The sequence below is a fragment of the Lissotriton helveticus genome, chromosome 2_1, assembly GCF_964261635.1.
Source record: "Lissotriton helveticus chromosome 2_1, aLisHel1.1, whole genome shotgun sequence".
Classification (NCBI taxonomy): domain Eukaryota; kingdom Metazoa; phylum Chordata; class Amphibia; order Caudata; family Salamandridae; genus Lissotriton; species Lissotriton helveticus.
Genome location: NC_136059.1, coordinates 1654591803 through 1654610795, shown reverse-complemented (window position 1 = coordinate 1654610795; position 18993 = coordinate 1654591803). Strand labels below are relative to the sequence as shown.

General features: G+C 46.2%; 1 protein-coding gene across 2 annotated transcripts in view; it reads left to right on the top strand.

Moving 5' to 3' along the window:
• GSTCD (glutathione S-transferase C-terminal domain containing) overlaps positions 1 to 18993 on the top strand; it is a 943165-nt gene that overhangs the window by 862599 nt on the left and 61573 nt on the right. The window lies entirely within an intron of this gene.

Below are 18993 nucleotides of genomic sequence, written 5' to 3'. Positions count from 1 at the left end.
CACAAGACCGGATATCCGATTTTTCATCCACATTTCCATGTGTTTTTTTTTTCGAAGCAATTGATTTCTTTGACATCAGTTACACATGATTTATCACAAAGTGATTAATTTCAGGTTTGTATCCTTATTATTCATTGTGCATGGTCTGTGGGCCCTTCTGGCGATTTGAAAGGTTAATTTAGAATTTCATTTGTTTTTACCTTTTACTTACTGGGGGGGTGCTCAACCTGTAGGACTAGCCCCACAGGGCCAGATATTAGACTTATCGAGTCCATTGTGATCAATTGTGGGTGTTTAATTTTGGAGTGATTAATTTGCAAGTTTGTTGGTTATTGTGCATTAATCTCTGGGCCTTTTGTATGAAATTCAGAGGTTAATTTTGAAATTCCCTTTTTAGATCTTGCCGAGAGTGCATGCGCTGTCTCGAAGAGACGTGTTGTGCTCTATCTGTGGGTTTACAGGCCTTCCATCTCCTACCATTGGTAAACTTCAGCGTCACTCTCATTTTCTTTGATGGCCTTTGTCATAGCATCATGCCCTCTTCTTGTGTTTGGACCTCCCATAGCGCATGGATGAAGCATATGTCTACTTACACTGCCCCCGGTCTGCAAAGCTATTTTTTTCTTTGTTTTCAAGCACTCCATCGGAGTACTTGTGTTTTCAGGCCGTCTCCTTTGTACACCTACACACATACCAATAAAAATGCATGTGCTTGTACATAAACTAATGCATTTCTCAAAAAGTTGTAAAAACACGAACAGCACTTGTTTATTTTCTGTTTGCACGATCCAATGGTATTGGAGCACTCGCTCGAACGTCCATCTTGCCATAGCGCAAACAGAACCCGATGGTATTGAGGTGCTTTAAGTGCACAACCAGTTACATTACACAGTGACACATTAATTTTTGTCGCTGATCTTGCTCCAATTAAGGATTTTTTTCCCATCATTTCTTGCCCCTCTCCCCAGCCCCTCCTGCTTTACCTGTTCCCCCACTACCCCTGTCGACACTGCTGCTTTTTTTTTTTGCACGATATGATGGTATCGGTGCCCTCATTCCGTCCTCTATCTTGCCATGGTGCTAACACCAGCCGATTGTATTGGAGTGCTTTCAGTGCTCATCAGTTACATTACACAATGTCTCATTCATTGTTGTATCAAATATCAAAAGGAGGCGGCCAACACAGTATCACACAAAAGAGTCTCCTTAAAAAATTATTAAAATACTTTGGGAGCCTCAACAGCTACTTTGAGTGAGTGGCATGTCGTACTAGCAACCGATAGCATCATCTTTTCATTTGGCGTAAAAAACATCACCATTTGTGTGAGCATGGCACCATATGCAGTGAAAGCACACTTTGAACACAGAGAAAATAATGACATTGTGTGTTTCCTAATTTCGAGGACAGAGAATATAAAACACAGTAAATAGTCCATTTTTTAATGGAGAACTCTGACGTAGAATCACCTTTTCTAAAGATTGTCAAAGAAGCACGTGTGATACATGATGCATAAGCTTATACATTTCAAAAGTCCCAGTTACTTGGAATATTATCCAGGGCATGCTGTTGTTGTTACTACCAGTGCGAAATGCTTAAAAAGGAAAACTTCCTACTATCTCTAAAGGTATTCAGGTCTATGCTCACACTATCAATGAAACTTTCAAACTGATGTATTGTCGAATTCATATAAACAAGAATGTAGGAATAATATTAGGCTTTCTTGAACCTTATTATGTTAGCAGTAGGACCCCATAGGTTCCAGGATGGGCAGGTGGACAGGCTGTACTTCTTGGAAATGGGATCAAGAGTTGTAAGTAAAACATGGGGGAGAGAACACACTCATGTAACAGTTTAAGGCGGGACCCGTAGTGCAATTCAATACTTTGGTGATTTGTATGACTTACTTGAAGTGCCGACTCTCCGTACACGTTCAGTCCCACTCGTCCTGAATATTAACGGACGGGAAAGAGGTTGCTTTTTTAATCGTGCCGTGTGGGGAAAGCAAGTTCCACATGTGTTGATCCTTGTTCGCATGTGCGTCACTAACAATGGGTACTAAAGACAGACTCCCGATGAGTTAAGATGGTTTCTACCTTTCACAGCCACATGTGGCCTTCCCCCAATTTTGGGTCACTTTCCCTGTGGGTTCTGTTCAGTCTGCCATGTGACTACTGTCATAAAAACAATTGATTTAAAACCAGACCCCAATGTAGAGGCTAAGGAAAAACACAAATTGCAATATCTACCATGTCATATATATGATCACGTGCCCATGTAATTTACATTACATTGGCATGGTATGTAGAAAGGTGAAAACCCGCATTTACAAGCATAGGAGTAACATCAGATGTGAAAAATCAATAACAAAGAAGAGCAACCATTTTCTCATGACTTGACACTGTGCTAATGATGTAAAATGGGTGGTACTCGAAACCCTGGACCATATTGATACTAATGAAAAAAGAAACCTGTTACAGAAGAAACAACGGTGTATTTACTGTAAGAGAACATTCCAGAATGGACTCAATGAGAATATTCCATGGACACAAGTCATTTGATAAAGTCTATATACCACAACAAAGGGATAGGCTATGTTCCCAGACTAAATGGAGATATCTTATACCCATCTATTTTAACAGAGATGGATTAATTATAAGCCCTCCACACATAGCGTGAGAGTAGAAGCCTCACCACTCACCACCGAGACTTAGATAAAAAAAATATGGAATAGTTTTCTCGACCCCATGATGTCATTAGTCCCTAATGACTTCATGATAAAGGGACTACAGCAGGAGTCCTTTCTTTAACAGAGAGAACTAGGAGCCATCTTACATATTTCATACTTTAGAACTACAACACAAGCGTAGACTGAGACTAAAGGACATATTTGGCTAGAGAATAAAAGCCATTTTATCTAGATGGACTGGGCTTAAAGTTAAACCAAGGGAATATTATCCGCGGTCCTTCTAAAACCCTTAATAGCATGATGACAAAGTAACAACATTATAGGTCCTTAGTTTAACCCCTTCCACGCTCATGACGAGCTGGGCTCGTCATGAGGTAGCCTCCTCGCACGCTCATGACGAGCCCAGCTCGTCATGTAAAGTGCGTTTTTAAAAATCTCAGCGTGCAAGCGGAATTCCGCCCGCACGCATGCGGTTAACTGCAGGAGAAAAGCCTCTAAATTTACACTTGTAGACTTTAAACCCACTGCTTAAGTGCAAGCTCCTTCACACGCTCATAATTACTTGGTAACCACATTCACTCACACTTTTATATACGTTTTTACATCCTCAGCTCTACATTTTTGAAAATCTTGTTTCTTTGTAATCAGTGCAACTGTAATTAAAATCAGAATACTAGCAAGACACGTTAAGAAATATTTTTCATTAAATAGAATACCGCTGGCTATCATCAATAGAAAGGTAGAACTCCCCTTGACTCACTCAGGAGTCTGTCTTTAGTGTCCATTGTTAGTGACAGACATGTGAACAGTAGGAGAAAAGCCTTTAAATTAACATTTGTTGGATTTAGACCCACTGCGTAAGTGCAGGCTCCTTCACATGCTCATATTTACTTGGTAACCACATTTACCCACACTTTTGATAGGTTTTTACGTCCTCAGCTGTACATCTTTGAAAATCTTATTTTTGTGATTAGAGAAACTGAAATTGAAAATCAGAATATGAGCGAGACATGTTAAGAAATAATTTTAATTAAATAGAAAACCTCTAGGTATCATCAACAGAAAGGTAGAAACCACCTTGACTCACTCCGGAGTCTGTCTTTAGTGTCCATTGTTAGTGCTGCACATGCAATCAACATCTGTGGAATTGACTCTCCCCACATGATAAGATACAAAGAGAAACCGCTCTCCCACCCGTTAATATTCAGGACGAAAGGTTCTGAACCCGTACGAAGATTCTGCACTAAAAGTAAGTCATGCAAATCACTGTGGCATTGCATTGCACTACGCATTCCCACCTTAAGCAGTTACACGGCTGTGTTCTCCAACCCCTGTTTTACTTATCTACAACTCTTGATCTCAAAAAAGAGGTTGCTGTTCTATGCACAAAAGAAATAGCCTGTCCGCCCCTGCCACCGCAACCTATTGGGTCCTGCTACTAACATAATAAGGTATAAGAACGACTAATAATTTTCCTACATTATTGTTTGAACGACATTGACAACACGACATTTGTTTGCAAGTTTAATAGTGTGAGCATAGGCCTGAGTACCTTTAGAGATTATAGGAAGTTTTCCTTTTAAAGCATTTTGCACTGGCCGTAACAACAATAAGAAGCATGCCTGGATAACATTTCAAGTAACTGGGCCTTTTTGAAATGTATAGGCTTAAGCACCATGAATAACTCGAACTTCCCTGCCAACTTTTATAAAAGGTGATTCTGCGTTGGAGTTCTCCCTTCAAAAATTGACTATTTGACTGCGGGTTATATTTTATGTCCTCTAAATTAGGAAACACAATATCATTATTTTCTCAGTGTTCATTAATTAAACAATATCTCTTTCTATTGCTCTTTCGCTGTATATTGTACCATGCACACACAAATGGTGAAGTTTTTTTTTACCTCAAATGAATAGTTCATTAAACTGGCATATAGCATTACGAGAATGCGTGTAATGTTGATAATGAGAACAGTATACATGGGAATATGTGTATGTTTTACTGTTCCCTTCTTTCTTTAGAGGATGACAGTGTTTTCTCCTACATCTTCACCAAGTGAATATACCTATTACACCCCAGGGCAGGGGAAAGTGTCCCTACTGGCACAGAACAGGGATCCAATCAATGTGACAGTCCTGGCGAAAGCCATTGACCTGTATGGGCGCAAGTAGGCTGAAACATGTTGACCTACTTTTTCTGTAGATGTGAGGGACACCTAACCTTTCCCTAGACACATCTTTTTCTTCTTGTAACCATACCTCTGTCCCTGTTTTAATAAATCAGTTTTGTTTTGGAACATGAGGTAATGTTAGATCACTACCTGTGTGTAACACATTCCATACCATCTCTATATTGTGAGGCATCCCCCCCTGGTGGAGGGCAGACCATTTTACCCCCATTAATTTTTCCGACTTTGCCAGAGGAGGGCCTTGCACACAAGGCTTCTGAATGGTGGATGTTTTTTTGTTTAATGAGGAATGGCAGAGTGGAATTTGACTGTTATGTGTCACATGAGAGTAGATTTATATACTGTAAGGACTAGGTTAAGAGTGGATGAAGGTCTCCTACATCTTAAAATGTAAAACCATAGCTCCTTAACGGGGTGTAGTTCCTTTTTGCATCACTTTATATAACTTGTGGTGGATTGATTAAATGCACACTTTGCTCTGTCTGGTTTGGGGGCAGTTTTTCCTAGTGCACCCAGACCTTGGTGTTCTTGTAGCTTCCGGTTGCTCAGTGTTTGTTATTCCCTTGCGTCCTTCACCCTGGTCTTCTCAGCTTCCTCTACTCTCGTGCAGTAGCAGCCTTTTCAGCTCAGAGCACATTGGTGGTAGGGCCGGGTTGGGGGGGGGGGGGTGATTTCGACAGATGACGACAAGGGAACATTAATTATTTATTTAATTTTCTCTCATGGCCGTCTGTCGAATCCCCCAACCCGGCCCCACCACCCCACCGCTCTTACCTGCACGGGCCACTGCTGCTCTTGTGTCCCTCAAACCTTGGTATCCCCATACACCCCCTTCATCTCCTCTGCTTCTCTCTTTCTTCTATTCTTGCCTCGTCCCCCACCATTGAGCCTGGCATTGACCATACATCACAAACCATAGCCTCCAGCGAGTGTGGTGGTTTACTTTCCTTGTGCTCGCAATGCATTAAGCTCTCCTTGGTGCTTCCTCATATAACTTATGGATGAAATCACAGATGGCCTAGTGGTACCTACACAGTACTACCAAAATCCATTGGCAGTACCCAGCTTCATGCCCACTTTACAAAATGTATGTGTGTCAGAGACCCCTATAGGGTCCCTATGTTCACAGTAGCCTAGGATGTACAAACAAAAGCCTACCGCAGGTCAATCTGTGTCTTCTTGACCCTCCAGGTCAAACAATTGTTTCCTTGCCTCCTGTGGCATTAGTGACTGAAAAGAAATGACCACGACAGTTACGAATAAAAAAATATCAGTAATCTAGCTTTGGGCCGACCCCCCATCTGAACTTTATTCAGTGAAAAACATCTTCACCTCTGGATGCAATCTCTGTTCCTGTTCAGGTTTCTCTAGCACTTTTCATTGCTTCACTCCTGTCTCATGGTCGTTGCATCTTATATCTGAAAGAAACACGTTGTGATAGATTCCTTACCTTAGAATTACCCCCAGACGTCAGACTGGATCCGGAAAGTTTTTGTCAGCAGTACACCTGCGTGTCGGTAGGCATCGTCGTGCGGCTCCGCGTGCGTTGTTGGCGCCGAGATGACGTCGCTAGAGCTACTTAAACTCGCCCATGAGCGCTGACGTCAGTTCTTTCTTTCTCCGCGCCAGCAAGCGCAGATCCGGGAAGAGCAAGTACCCCTAGTCCCTTTTTGACTGAGTTTTTTCGAGGCCTTATGTCTCAATTTTTTTGAGTCAATCGACTCCTGGTGTCGTACTGATGCCCGACTTTAAGAACTGTGGAGACTGTCACCGCATGATGTCGGTGACGGACCCACACGTGTGTCTCTCTACTGCCTGGGGCGCGACCATGACTCCAAGTCATGCCCCGACTGCCGGACCATGGCGCCGAAGACTTTGCATGAGCGGTCCTGAAAGTTGCTGGAAGTCCGGCAGTCGGCTGCACGCCGCTCAATGTCCCAGTCCCTTGGGAGGTCAAGGGACCGGTCGCAGAGCCATCAACATCCTTCCTCTGGATCTAAGTCTTTGCTCTCGGGGTGAGGTAAGTCGAAGCATTCCAAGAAGAAGTGGAAGAAGCGACGTCGCTCTTTGACTTCCCCTCGCGGTTGAGGGTGCGGGTGGTGCCACCCCCGCGGCTCTGGCGGAGCCTGCGACATCGCCGCCGGCCTACCCGCCCTTTCCGGGTCCGTCGGCGATGCCTGCTCAGGTGCAAGAGTTTCTTCCTGCTATGGCCTGACTCTTTGGGCCATCTGGCCCCGCCGGTGTGCTTACGTGCCCCGCGGGATCCGGGGCACCACCAGTTGACCTCACAACACCTCCACCGGTGTCGACCCACCTTCCGGCACTACCTCCAACGTCGTCCGGTGCCACGGCCGACGTCGGCCCCAGTTTCATCCCTGAACTGGGCACAGCACCAGATTGGCGTTGCTCGGCGGTGCCTTTTTACCCTTATGTCCGTCCTCTTATTTTCAGCCTGTTTCACAGACTTCAGAGGAAGGGGAGGACTGGGAGGGGTCTGAGGACCCTCTCACATAACAGTATGATTATGATCCGGACTGGGCAGAGGATTTGGGGATGCCAGTGGTCTTGACACCGTACCTGACCTTGGCATGCTGTCTCCTCCTACCGTGGCTACGGAGGAGGGAGCCAGTTAAGCAATGGTATTGCGTAGGGCAGCCAAGGCCCTCCGCCTCGAACTCCCTACAGTGGCTGTCAGGACTAACCTCCTGACAGAAGTGCTTCAGCCGGCGGCAACATCTTCGGAGCCCTTGCTGCCTTTAATGACACACTTTTCTGATGTTCTTTCGGGCACTTGGTCCAGGCCCAACACAAGGGCTCCTGTGGACAGGAACGTGGCCCGATGCCATCGCCCAGCTCCGGGCGACCCCCTCTTTCTCTCCCAACACCCCACTCCCGAGACCTTGGTTGTCCAAGCTTCTCAGAGCGCGTTCCCTTCCGCACCTCCGGATAGGGAATCCAAGAAGCTGGAGCAGCTTGGCAAGAAGGTGTTTTCATCTGCCAGCCTAGGGCTGTGGTCGGTGAACACTGCATGCCTCTTGGGCCATTATTCCCACTCTGTGTGGGATACGGTTGCGCAGGTGCTGCCCAACTGTCCAGAGGAGGCACAGACAGTCCTCTCCCAAGCTATAGCAGTTGGAAGAGACCCAGCAAAGTTCACCATTCATTGTGGGCTTGATACCGCCAACTCACTGAGCAGGGAAATTTCCACGACGGTGGCGCTTCGGCGCCACACCTGGCTGAGGACAACTGGCTTCTCATGGGATGTCTCGAACACTCTGATGGACATGCCCTTTGATGGCATTCGCCTTTTTGGCAATAAAGCGGATAGTGTGTTGGAGCGCATTAAGGACTTACGGGCTACAGCCAAGTCCTTGGACCTGTCTGCCACACGCCCTCCTCCGACTTCCGCTTTTCGTTCCTTTCGTGGCCACGGAAAGGGTGCCCCAACACGTTCGTTCCAGAGCCACAGGCCTGCGCAGCAACATCCTCTGCGTGGCCACGGACATGGGAACCGTTGAGGCGTATCTGGGGGCCAGCAGCTGGGTTAGTCCACCTCCACCCCGCAGCATCCACTGCAAAGCCTTCCTAGACCGAACTTTCAGGCCCATCAAACGCCAGTGGGCAGCAGAATTCGCCATCATCTCCCCCACTGGCGCAAAGGACAAGTGGGTGCTGCAAAGTGCCCAAAGGGGCTACTCCCCTTCGAGACTTCCCCTCCAGCCATGCCACCTCAGTATTATTGCATGTCAGGGGACCATCTTGTGCTTCTTCAGCAGGAAGTCACGGCCCTCTTGGCCAAGGGGGCCATCAAGCGCGTTCCTGGGCCAGAAGTAGGTTGTGGTTGTTATTCCCACTACATTCTGGTCCCCAAGAAGGACAAGGGCCTGCGTCCTATCTTGAACCTCAGGAACGTCAACCACGTCCTCCGGAAGGAGAAGTTCAAGATGTTGATGATGGCTCAGGTCTTGTCTGCCCTCGACCCTGGAGACTGGATGGTAGCATTGGACTTTCAGGACGCATATTTCCACATCCCCATCCTGCCAGCCCACCGGCGTTACCTGCGGTTCACGGTAGGCCACAAGCACTTTCAGTTTACCGTGCTCCTTTTCGACCTAACCAGCCCTCCTCGGGTGTTCACGAAAGTGATGGCGGTGGTCACAGCTCATCTGCGCAGATCAGGGGTTCCAGTCTTCCCCTATCTCGACGACTGGTTATTGAAGGTGGGCTCATCCCAGGTAATCGTCTCCCACCTCCAGATTACGGCCAACCTCCTGCATTTTTTGGGATTCTCCATCAACGTGCCAAAGTCGCACCTGATTCCCTCTCAGAAGCTCCTCTTCATCTGAGAAGTTCTGGACTTGGCGCAGTCCCAGGTTTATCCTCCCGAGCAGCAAGTCCGGGATGTTCAGGCTATGATTCCGATCTTTCAGCCTCTATCCCGGGTTTTGGTCAGGATGACCCCCCAGCTACTGGACCTAATGGCATATGCGGGCTCTGCAGTGGGACCTGAAGTTCCAGTGAGCACAGCATCAGGGCAATCTGTCTGATCACATCCAGATCTCAGAGGGCACTGCACGACAATTGCAGTGGTGACTCACGAATCGCGATTGGGTCAATGGCAGATCCCTCTCCCTTCCCCAACCGGAACACACAATTGTGATGGACGCGTCCCTTCTGGAATGGGGCGGCCACATGGGAGAGGCAGAGATCAGAGGCCTCTGGTCTCCGGCGGACTCCCGGCTCCATATCAACCTTCTGGAGCTTCGGGCGATCCGACTCGCACTGAAGGCATTCCTTCCCTCTGTCATGGGGAGAGTAGTGCAGGTGTTCACGGACAACACCACCGCCATGTGGTACTGCAACAAACAGGGCGGGGTGGGGTCGCGTACCCTATGACAGGAGGGTCTGTACCTCTGGACATGGCTGGAACATCAGGGGGTTTCCCTGGTGGTTTAACACCTGGCAGGTTCTCTGAACGCCAGGACGGACAAACTCAGCCGTAGGTGCATGTTGGAGCACGAATTGGTTCTGAACTCGGACGTGGTGCAAGGTCTCTTTCAGCAGTGGGGAGAGCCTTGCTTAGATCTATTTGCCACTGAAGAGAACGCGCAATGTCATCAGTTCGGCTCGTTGGAATTTCCAAAGTGGCATACGCTAGGCAACGCTTTTCATTGCGAGTGGAGTTGTGGTCTACTATACGCCTTTCCGCCTATACCACTTCTACCCAGAGTGCTGAAGAAGATCAAGCGCGACCGGGCCCAAGTCATTATTGTGGCTCCGGACTGGGCTCTAAGAGTATGGTATCCCGAGATACTCCGCATGGCTATCGATCCGACTGCTTCTTCGGGAGGATCCTCTGCCGCAGCAGGAGGGGAAGGTCTTTTGTCCGAACCTGTCCAGCCTCCACCTCCTTGCGTATAGATTGAGCGGCGGCAGTTGATGTCTTTTGACCTGCCTCCCTAAGTTTGTGATGTAATCTTGGCAGCCACTAAAACGGTATACACCTGCAGGTGGAATCAATTTGTGGCATGGTGCACAGCAAAGACTGTGGATCCCCTTTCTGCCCCTCATTCAGAGGTCCTTCTATTTCTCCTTTCTTTGGCCCAGCAGGGCTCTGCTCTGGGCACTCTTAAGGGCTATCACTTGGCCATTTCAGCCTTTTTACGGCTTCCAAATCAGCCTTCCCTTTTCAAGTCCCCTGTTGTAAATAGATTCTTAAAAGGCATTACTCATCTTTTCCCTCCTGTTCCTTTCATAATGCCTCAGTGGGACTTGAACCAGGTTCTGACATATCTGATGTGTTCTCCCTTTGAGCCACTACACAACTGTCCTCTTCGTCTTCTTACTTTAAAGACAGCTTTCCTGGTGGCTGTCACCTATGCCAGAAGAGTGAGTGAGCTCCAGGCCCTTTATTCTAAATCTCCTTTTCTCTCTGTCCATCCGGACAAAGTTGTTCTAAGGACTCATCCATCTTTTCTGCCAAAGGTTGCCACTGCCTTTCACGTCGGGCAGACCATCACTTTGCCTACCTTTTTTCGCCTCCGAATCCCTCAAAAGAGCAAGAGAGGCTCCACCGTCTGGACCCAGACCTACCTCAACCGCACATAACAATTCCAGGTAGATTACCAGCTCTTTGGCTACGTGGTCACCAAGAAAGTCAGGCTGTGCACAAGCGGACCATCTCTCGGTGGGTCATTCTGTGCATTAAGGCTTTTTATTCCTTGGCTAAAAAGGAGCCTCCAGTGGGGCTACTCGCCCATTCTACCAGGGCGACGGCAGCCACTACTGCTTTGGGATAGGGAGTTCCCTTGCATGACATCTGTCAGGCAGCTATGTGGGCCTCGCTGCACACGTTTACCAAATATTACTGCCTGGACAGCCAAGTCCGGAGAGACTGCTTCTTTGGCCGTTCTGTTCTCTAGGATTTTCTGGTGTGATCTTGGTTCTAAGGTAAGGAATCTATCACTACGTGTTTCTTTCAGAAGCACAAGTTACTTACCATCGGTAACGATATATCTGTAAGAAACATTAGTAGTGATAAATTCCTTACCGCCCCCCCCCCCCATCCTCCCGGTTCTGCGAACTGATTTCTAGGGTTAAGGTCATCCCTTTCAGGGCCCTATTTGCATGGCACCAGTGGTCAGTTTCTTGCATGGCTCTGCATTCCTGGCGCGGAAAGTCGTGTACAGAACTGACTTCAGCGCGCGTGGGCACGTCTAAGTAGCTCCAGCGACGTCGCACTGCTGACGAAAACTTTCCGGATCCAGTCTCACACCTGGGGGTAATTCTAAGGTAAGGAATCTATCACTACTAATGTTTCTTACAGATATATTGTTACCAAAGGTAAGTAACTTGTGCTTCTGTTCCATTATGTTTTTACTGTTATGTGACCATGTTTGTTCTAAAAAGAAACAGTACCTTTAGCAACCATGCATGAAGGTCAGCATGTGTCACCAGGTGGAGAGGTGTGAAAACTGCACTCTGACATATTGCATCCTTATGCCAATGTCACATTTGACATTTTGTGGTGAGCCACATGGATGCAGGAGCAGCCTAGAGTGTAATTCTGTCCACACAAAAGCACTATCCCCTCCCCTGTCCACCCACACCAGGATTAAGCCTTTCGCATGGCCTGAGCTCCTTTAAGTGTTTTTCCCTTGACATCATTCGAGCACAGAGACAGACTAAAGCAGGTCTTCCGCATTTTACGGGAAAGATTTCTTTCCGCAGGAGTTGTATACTGGATCCCTTCATTAGATCATCCTCCCATTAATAGATATATATACAGGAATCCACACTGGAAACGGAAAGCATGAGGCTTCTACCCTAGGCTTTACAATAGCCAGCACCACGCGACACCTTCTTCTGGATAACTATTTTACCCGTCCGTCACCGAGTACCTTGACTGCCAGTTCCCTCCCTCCCTCCCATAGGTGCCCGGACGGTACCTTTCAATACTTTTCACTCCCACTGGTGCTCACTACACCTATTGTCAGTCATTCCCATGTGTCCCATCATTGTTAGGTCCTGATGAGACCCCGTATTGATAGCTGGGTTGAAACGTCGTCGACAATTTGAAGTGAACCAAATCCCCAGTTCCTACTATTACACTGGGATACTGTTGACATTTATTCTGTATCAATTGAATGGTCGTTTCTGTATAAACATTGAAACCTTGTTTTTATTTCACAAAAGACCACTATCAATATTGATAGGTTTCACTTTCAATTGGGACAATGCACATAGAATGCAATAATGGCAATGCATTTTATAAAATACCTTGTTTCTCTACATACTTTGTGTTATATTTCTTTTTTCTCTCTGACATCTCCCTTACCTCCCCTTTCATTGTGATTGTGCATATATGTATTGCATACCATTAAGTGTCCACAGGAACTTCAGTTTTTTTGTTCAACTCTATCCCAAATTTAAAGGCAACGGTTCCTTTTTTCCACACTTTATTGTTCTACACATGACTGTCACTGAATCTGTGTCCTATCTAAACATATCTCCTTGTGAACTTTGGTTCTGTAGTGTCCGTATTAATGGTCCTTTTAAATCTAACACCAGGTTAGCCACATTTCTCTTTCAGGGTCCCTTTGGCACAAGATGTAACCAACTGTTCCCTGCTTTCCCTGGCCTATAGGATAATTAGATAATGCCTGTAGGGCTGGTCTGACAGATCAGTGTGTGGGCTGTTTTTTTGGCTGTCTGCACCTTTGTTTTATGGTCTGCCGGGCCTGTTTCTACTGTTGATTTCCGTCACATTAAAACAAACACTGCCTGCAGCAAGCACAAATCAGTGCATTCTTCCATACCTTGCAAAACACACTGCATGTCTTTACAAGCTCAAAACTGCCCCTGTTTGTGAACATGGACCTATTTTTTTGGGTATCTAATTCACTAATGGGGGACACTTTTATTATGTTGCCCGGGCCTATTTTCTGTCTGTAAGTCGCACCACTGACCATCTGTTCACCTGCAGTTTTCATGCGACATTGCATTTCAGATTTAAGTTTTTTTTTATTTGTTCGATTAGTTAATAATTTCTGATTTTTTTAAGTCCTCTACATTTTATATGTTTCACATTTCTGCTACCAGGTTTAATGTGCATCCCACAAACCCAGCCAATCCAACCAGCGTTTTACACCCCACTGTGTTGTCCTCCTAGACCGCTCTAGTTTTATATTTAAGATCCTACCTTCGTTTTATGCATTCCTGTAATTTTCCTTCTCAAACCACTCTGCCTTACATGCCCCCCCTGCATTTAACTCCCAAGCTCACGCTGCATTATTCACCCTACCCACCCTTCCCACTTCCTCCCCCTCCTTAGAAGGCAAATCTAACCTTCATTTCATGCACTCCTCTATTGAACTCCCCGGCCTAATCTGTACCCCCAGAACACTAGGCTTGGCCACACTCTCTACTCTGAATCCAAGACCAATGTGCCCAGTGTGTAACTTATGATTTCCCCCTACTAGGAATTTAGGGTTAGATGTATCAAAATACCTATTTGCGATTCTCAAATAGCGATTTTTTGAGAATCGCTATTTGAGAATTGCAAAATGGTATGTATCTAAAAAATCGCAATTTTTTAGCGATTTCTTAATATTCCTTATTTGCGATTTGCAATTAAGGAATATTTTCCCATTCATTTCTATAGGCCAGTTGGCCCATAGGAAGGAATGGGAAGTTATTCTCAATTTGCGATTCGCAATTTGCTAATCGCAAATTGAGAATAATTTCAAGGGTGCAAGGGTGTCTTTAGGACAACCTGCTGCACCCCTGAAATTTACATGTGTGCGCATATGGCGCACATACAAGCCCTAAGGGCATGAATGAGCGCCACGTGGCACCTTTACAAATGCCAAAAAGTGCATTTGTAAAAGAAATCGCAAATTACCACCAACTACAAGTTGGTGGTAATTTACGATTTCTTAGTGTGAAGTCGCAAAACTTGAGTTCTTCATACATTGCATTTAAGGAATCGCAAAATTTGCACTCAAATTTGCTACATACATACCATTTAGCGAAAATGAGTTTGCAAACGCTGAAATTCTGCGAATTTCGGCGTTTGCAAACCCATTTGAGCTTCATACATCTGCCCATAAGTGCTTTCTACTTATTGCGTGCGGCTTCTTTAAGGCAAATCTTTATTGTATGCACTTTCTTATTCTGGATCCTGTCTGCTCCACTGCTGTTTTTGCCATTTTCAGATACACCAAAAGCCAGGCCTCGAAGTGCGTTTTAAGAAAACGTGTAACTTGAAGAATTCTACTGTGCTCAGGTTTTGAACTGATTCAAGTTAGACTTATTTCTTTGATGTACATGATGCATTTAATTAACAGCACCATTGTGTTGGTAACTTTCTCAGCAAAAGTTTCTTTCGGGCTGTGGTTCGTTGTTCAGTGTTAAACGTGACTCCACCAAAACATAGACATTAAACCTTTGGAAGATTTGTTTTGAGCATTAAACCTTTGGAAGTTTTGTTTTGTGCCACGACAGCCAAGTAATTTGAAGCAGGACAAAGACGCACCCCTCAGACTGGTGCTTTATTTCTGTGCCATTGTCCCAGCCAGTGACTGGGGGCACTTGAGTTTGGATAAAAGGGCAGTGCTTAATTGCTAACCAGCAGTCCACATTCAGTGTCAAGTATTCCAATTAACGTTCTTCCTCGGTGATTCATACATCTCGTCATCAGAGTTGGTCTGGCTGAGTTTTCCTGGTCATTGTACTGCTTTGCTTTGATATTCATGCTTCCTGTCCCAGGAATCAGTACTTTTTTGACTCCAGGAGTACACGCCTAACGTGAGGATAGGCCCAGGCACAGCATTTACAATCCTGAACTGAAACAAACGGCGTTAAAAAAGTATTTATTTAGTAATTTTGAGAAATGAGCATTTCAAAGAGAAGCAGCAAACATTGGCAGCCTTTGGTAGCAGAGAAGACGACTGGTGACGGATGGGACACACAGTGACAGGGCTTTACATGTAGATAATATGGATCATATGTTTACATTATAATTACTAGGTTGACCAGGTCGGAACCCCAAAGTCTATGCTTGGTGGGACGGGATAAGGGATAAGGGCAGGGGTCAACTGCACGCGTACAAAGTCAATCTTTACCCAAAATTTTGAAAAGATCTCTAGCAATTTTCCCCCCACTGGATTATAATGAGGATTTAATTTTGTTCACCATTGCTGCTGTTACCTGAGAGAACAATAACTGTAGCTAACTTGCTACATTTCAGTGTGTCCCAGACCGTTACATTGTGTCCTGCAATAAAGAAACACAAAAAAGCAAGAAAAAGAAATGCAGAAACTTTTTATATCATAAAGTATTTCCAATGTGAAATGAAACATTCCATGCAAATGTGCCCCCCCCAAAACCATGGTAATCTCATTACTTTCTGTCATTCAGGACACTGTAGGACCCCGTAAATATAGTTACACCCGTCAACATCCCCGTAAGTTGCCACTTCAATATATATGCCTTTGTATCTGCTGAATTTTTGTTGGTGCTGCCTTTGCCTGGTTGTTATTCCCTTCCTCCTGATAATCCCATCAGTACCACCCGCCCTCCTGGAGCATACGATGTGCAGCTATGTGGCTCATGGTCTCTGCAATATTTGGTTGAATACCCCTATCCTTTCTAGGTGTGGCGTGCTGCTGAACTCTTATTACCTCCAAGGGCCTTAAGCAACTGGTCATTCTTTCCATCCTTGACCACACTTGTTCTTTCTATGATTTCTGAACATATCAGCTGCTTACTCCACCTAGTGTTACCACTACCTAAAGTACCAGTAACTCTTCACATATGAAGTTTTTAAAACTACCAAAGATCTTTTCTTTAGCCCCTCTAGCTCTGTTACTACCATCGACTAATCTATGCAACTCTTTTTTTAAACACGTTAATTTTGGAGTTTTTGTAGGGGAATCCAGGGTAGTTACAGCCTTGAAACATGACAGGTTTGGTGCCATCAGAAATACAGAATATAACAGCTCAAGATTGAGGCACAATGGTCACAAATAGACAAAGCAGCATATTCCGGACCCATACTAGTAAGCGCAAATCATAAAATCTCGTCGACCCCTTCATCCGACCTGCTATCTGAAGTTGAAAGTCCTCCCAGTTGAGCAAGCTGAAGGACATCCGGCATGATGGCAGTTGGGGCTGGTTGGTTCCTGTCCCTTTTGACATAGTGTTGCGGCGTAGAAGAACACACGGGGACTTTAGGTAAGGTTAACGCTGGCTTTATTGATTTTAACAGCCGTCGCCGGCGTGTCGTATTCCGGTAATAAGGCAAAGGAGGTTCCGTATCTCTTCTAGCCGGTGAGGTTTTCTCCTTTCTGGAATCCACTCCGGTTTTTCTCCTCTCTCCAGATCCTCTGGTTGGTGTAGACTCCCTGGACTGGGTGAGCCACGCTTCCCTTGAAGCGTGGCTGGGCGAAACGCCTTGTCGTTGGCCTCCTGGCTCCTCGCGTTGCTGCCTCGCCTCAGCTCTCGGGTCTCCCGCTCTCATCTCTCTCCTGACTCCGTCCTCTCCTTCTCCGCTCTCAGTATCGCCGCCTCCACTCCACACGTCCTCTCTTCCTCCGGGTGATAAACACACCGGTTTGTCTCCGCCGCCGGTTTTTACTTCAGCGACCCCGTCATGTCAGGGGGCGTGTCTGGGCTCGAACTCCGCCCAATTAAAGTAACAGTGTTCTTCATCGCATTGATCGGATGAAGGAAACGGGATCTCGGGTTCTTTTCTCCAGCGCTCGGCTTGCTGCATGGACAAGGGAGACAAGGGGTTGTTGGCACACTTAGGGGACATACCGGTACAACTGGTTTCCTCCTCTGCCGCCCTGTCACACATAGGTTTTAAATGGTAGCCAAATCCTTTCAAACCTGTACATTTTATCATTCAGTAGCACATCAGGTACACCATTTCATAAATGTGCCACACTTTTGTCCATCACAATGTAAGCTGAGAGGGAAGGAGTTCTTCTATAAATGAGCAATCATCAAATGCCCCTAAAAGGAAGGCAGTGAGTATCTGGCCCATAAGAGTAATTAATGCCACTCTTAAACTTAGCTTGCATACTTTCTTAGGAGACAGCTTTTACCCTGACCTATCTCTCTAGTTCAACTTTGCTGTTTCCAGATACCCTTCTCTTCTCTCCACTTGTTTCCGCTCTGAAGTCGAGTTCTCCATTTGAATTCTAAATCTCCCATGTCCTGATTTGGACTTCCAATACTACCTACGCTACCCTACCCTAACCGTCATCTTTAAAGTTCCCATCTCTTTTGACAAAGTTGCTTTGGAAATAAGCCCTTCTCCTTTAAAGGAACCCACCACAGCGCAGCTATTCTGAGAAGCTTTAAGCTTCTCTCCTTATGTTACCTTGATATACCAAAATGTTTAAGAAACAAATCAGCAATTAGATCATTCGGAGACATTCTAAGGCATGGATCAAAGTGGTAAATTGCCCATGGGTCCCACATTCCAAGTGGCACCCTGGGAAAGTGATCTTTCTCTCTGTCTCACTTTTGGAACTTGTTTTATCACAACCACTCTCCCTCTCTCTACCTGCATGTACCTCTCACTTGTTTTCTCTCTATCCATCACTCTCCTAAGGATTTTTGGGAACACCTTACAAAACATAACCCCTTCCAGGTGGCGAGTCGCTCCCCCCTTTCCTGCCTACTTTCCACCAAACTACGTTCCTGTAACTCCTTAAATCACCACTGATAAGCATGCTTTGGTGCCAGAACAGGTCGCGGTTTATTCAACATCACATGTTTATACATTTTCAACGTTCATGGTCATATCCTTTGTTCATTTAATGCCCATGCTACACATTTACATTTACTGGTCTTTGCCCTCATTTTGCTCGCAGTATGGACCCAGCCTCCTCAGGTTCCTGGAAGGCGATGGACCCCCTCCAATTTACAGGTCTAGGCTTCAACTTGCTTCCGACTTAGAGGGTGTACGTCTGGACCTGTCCTCCAAGTGCCATCCCGCTCGCCCTGTACCCTTTCGTGGGCCCTCCTGCTCCCAGGGGTCCCTGCCATGTGGCATCCCAAGGACCTTACTTGAGCATCTACTCTATCTTTCCTGAGGCTGACTCCTTACATCTTTCTCCCTCGGTACCCCTGCCATGAGGCATCCCAACAGTCCTGCGGGAGCATCACATCTACTCTTTCTATGGTGGCACTCCGCCCGTTGGCTCCCTCAGTGCCCCTGCCGTTAGGGATTGCAAGGACACTGTGAGAGCCTTCCATCTACCTTTTAGTAAGTTCTCTCTTTTTACTACCTTCCTTGTGTTTGTTCCGCCACGCTACCTACGGTTTCCCGACCGTAGGGAGCTCCCCCTTCCCCGGCCTCCCGTTCGCTCTCAGTTGTACCCCATTTGCTCCAGCACCCCTACCATGCTCAGTAGGAACATGTTCATACCTACTCCAGTAAGGTGTACCCTGTCTTCCAGGTGATAGCCCGGGGACTTCAAGTTTATGAAACTGTATGTAACAAACCCCATCTGTTGGCCCTACAAACCTTCCCCATGGTAATATTGAGTTTCTGTCTGGATTTCTCCACCGCCCTTAAGTCCACTGCCCCTCGCCAGGCCTTCC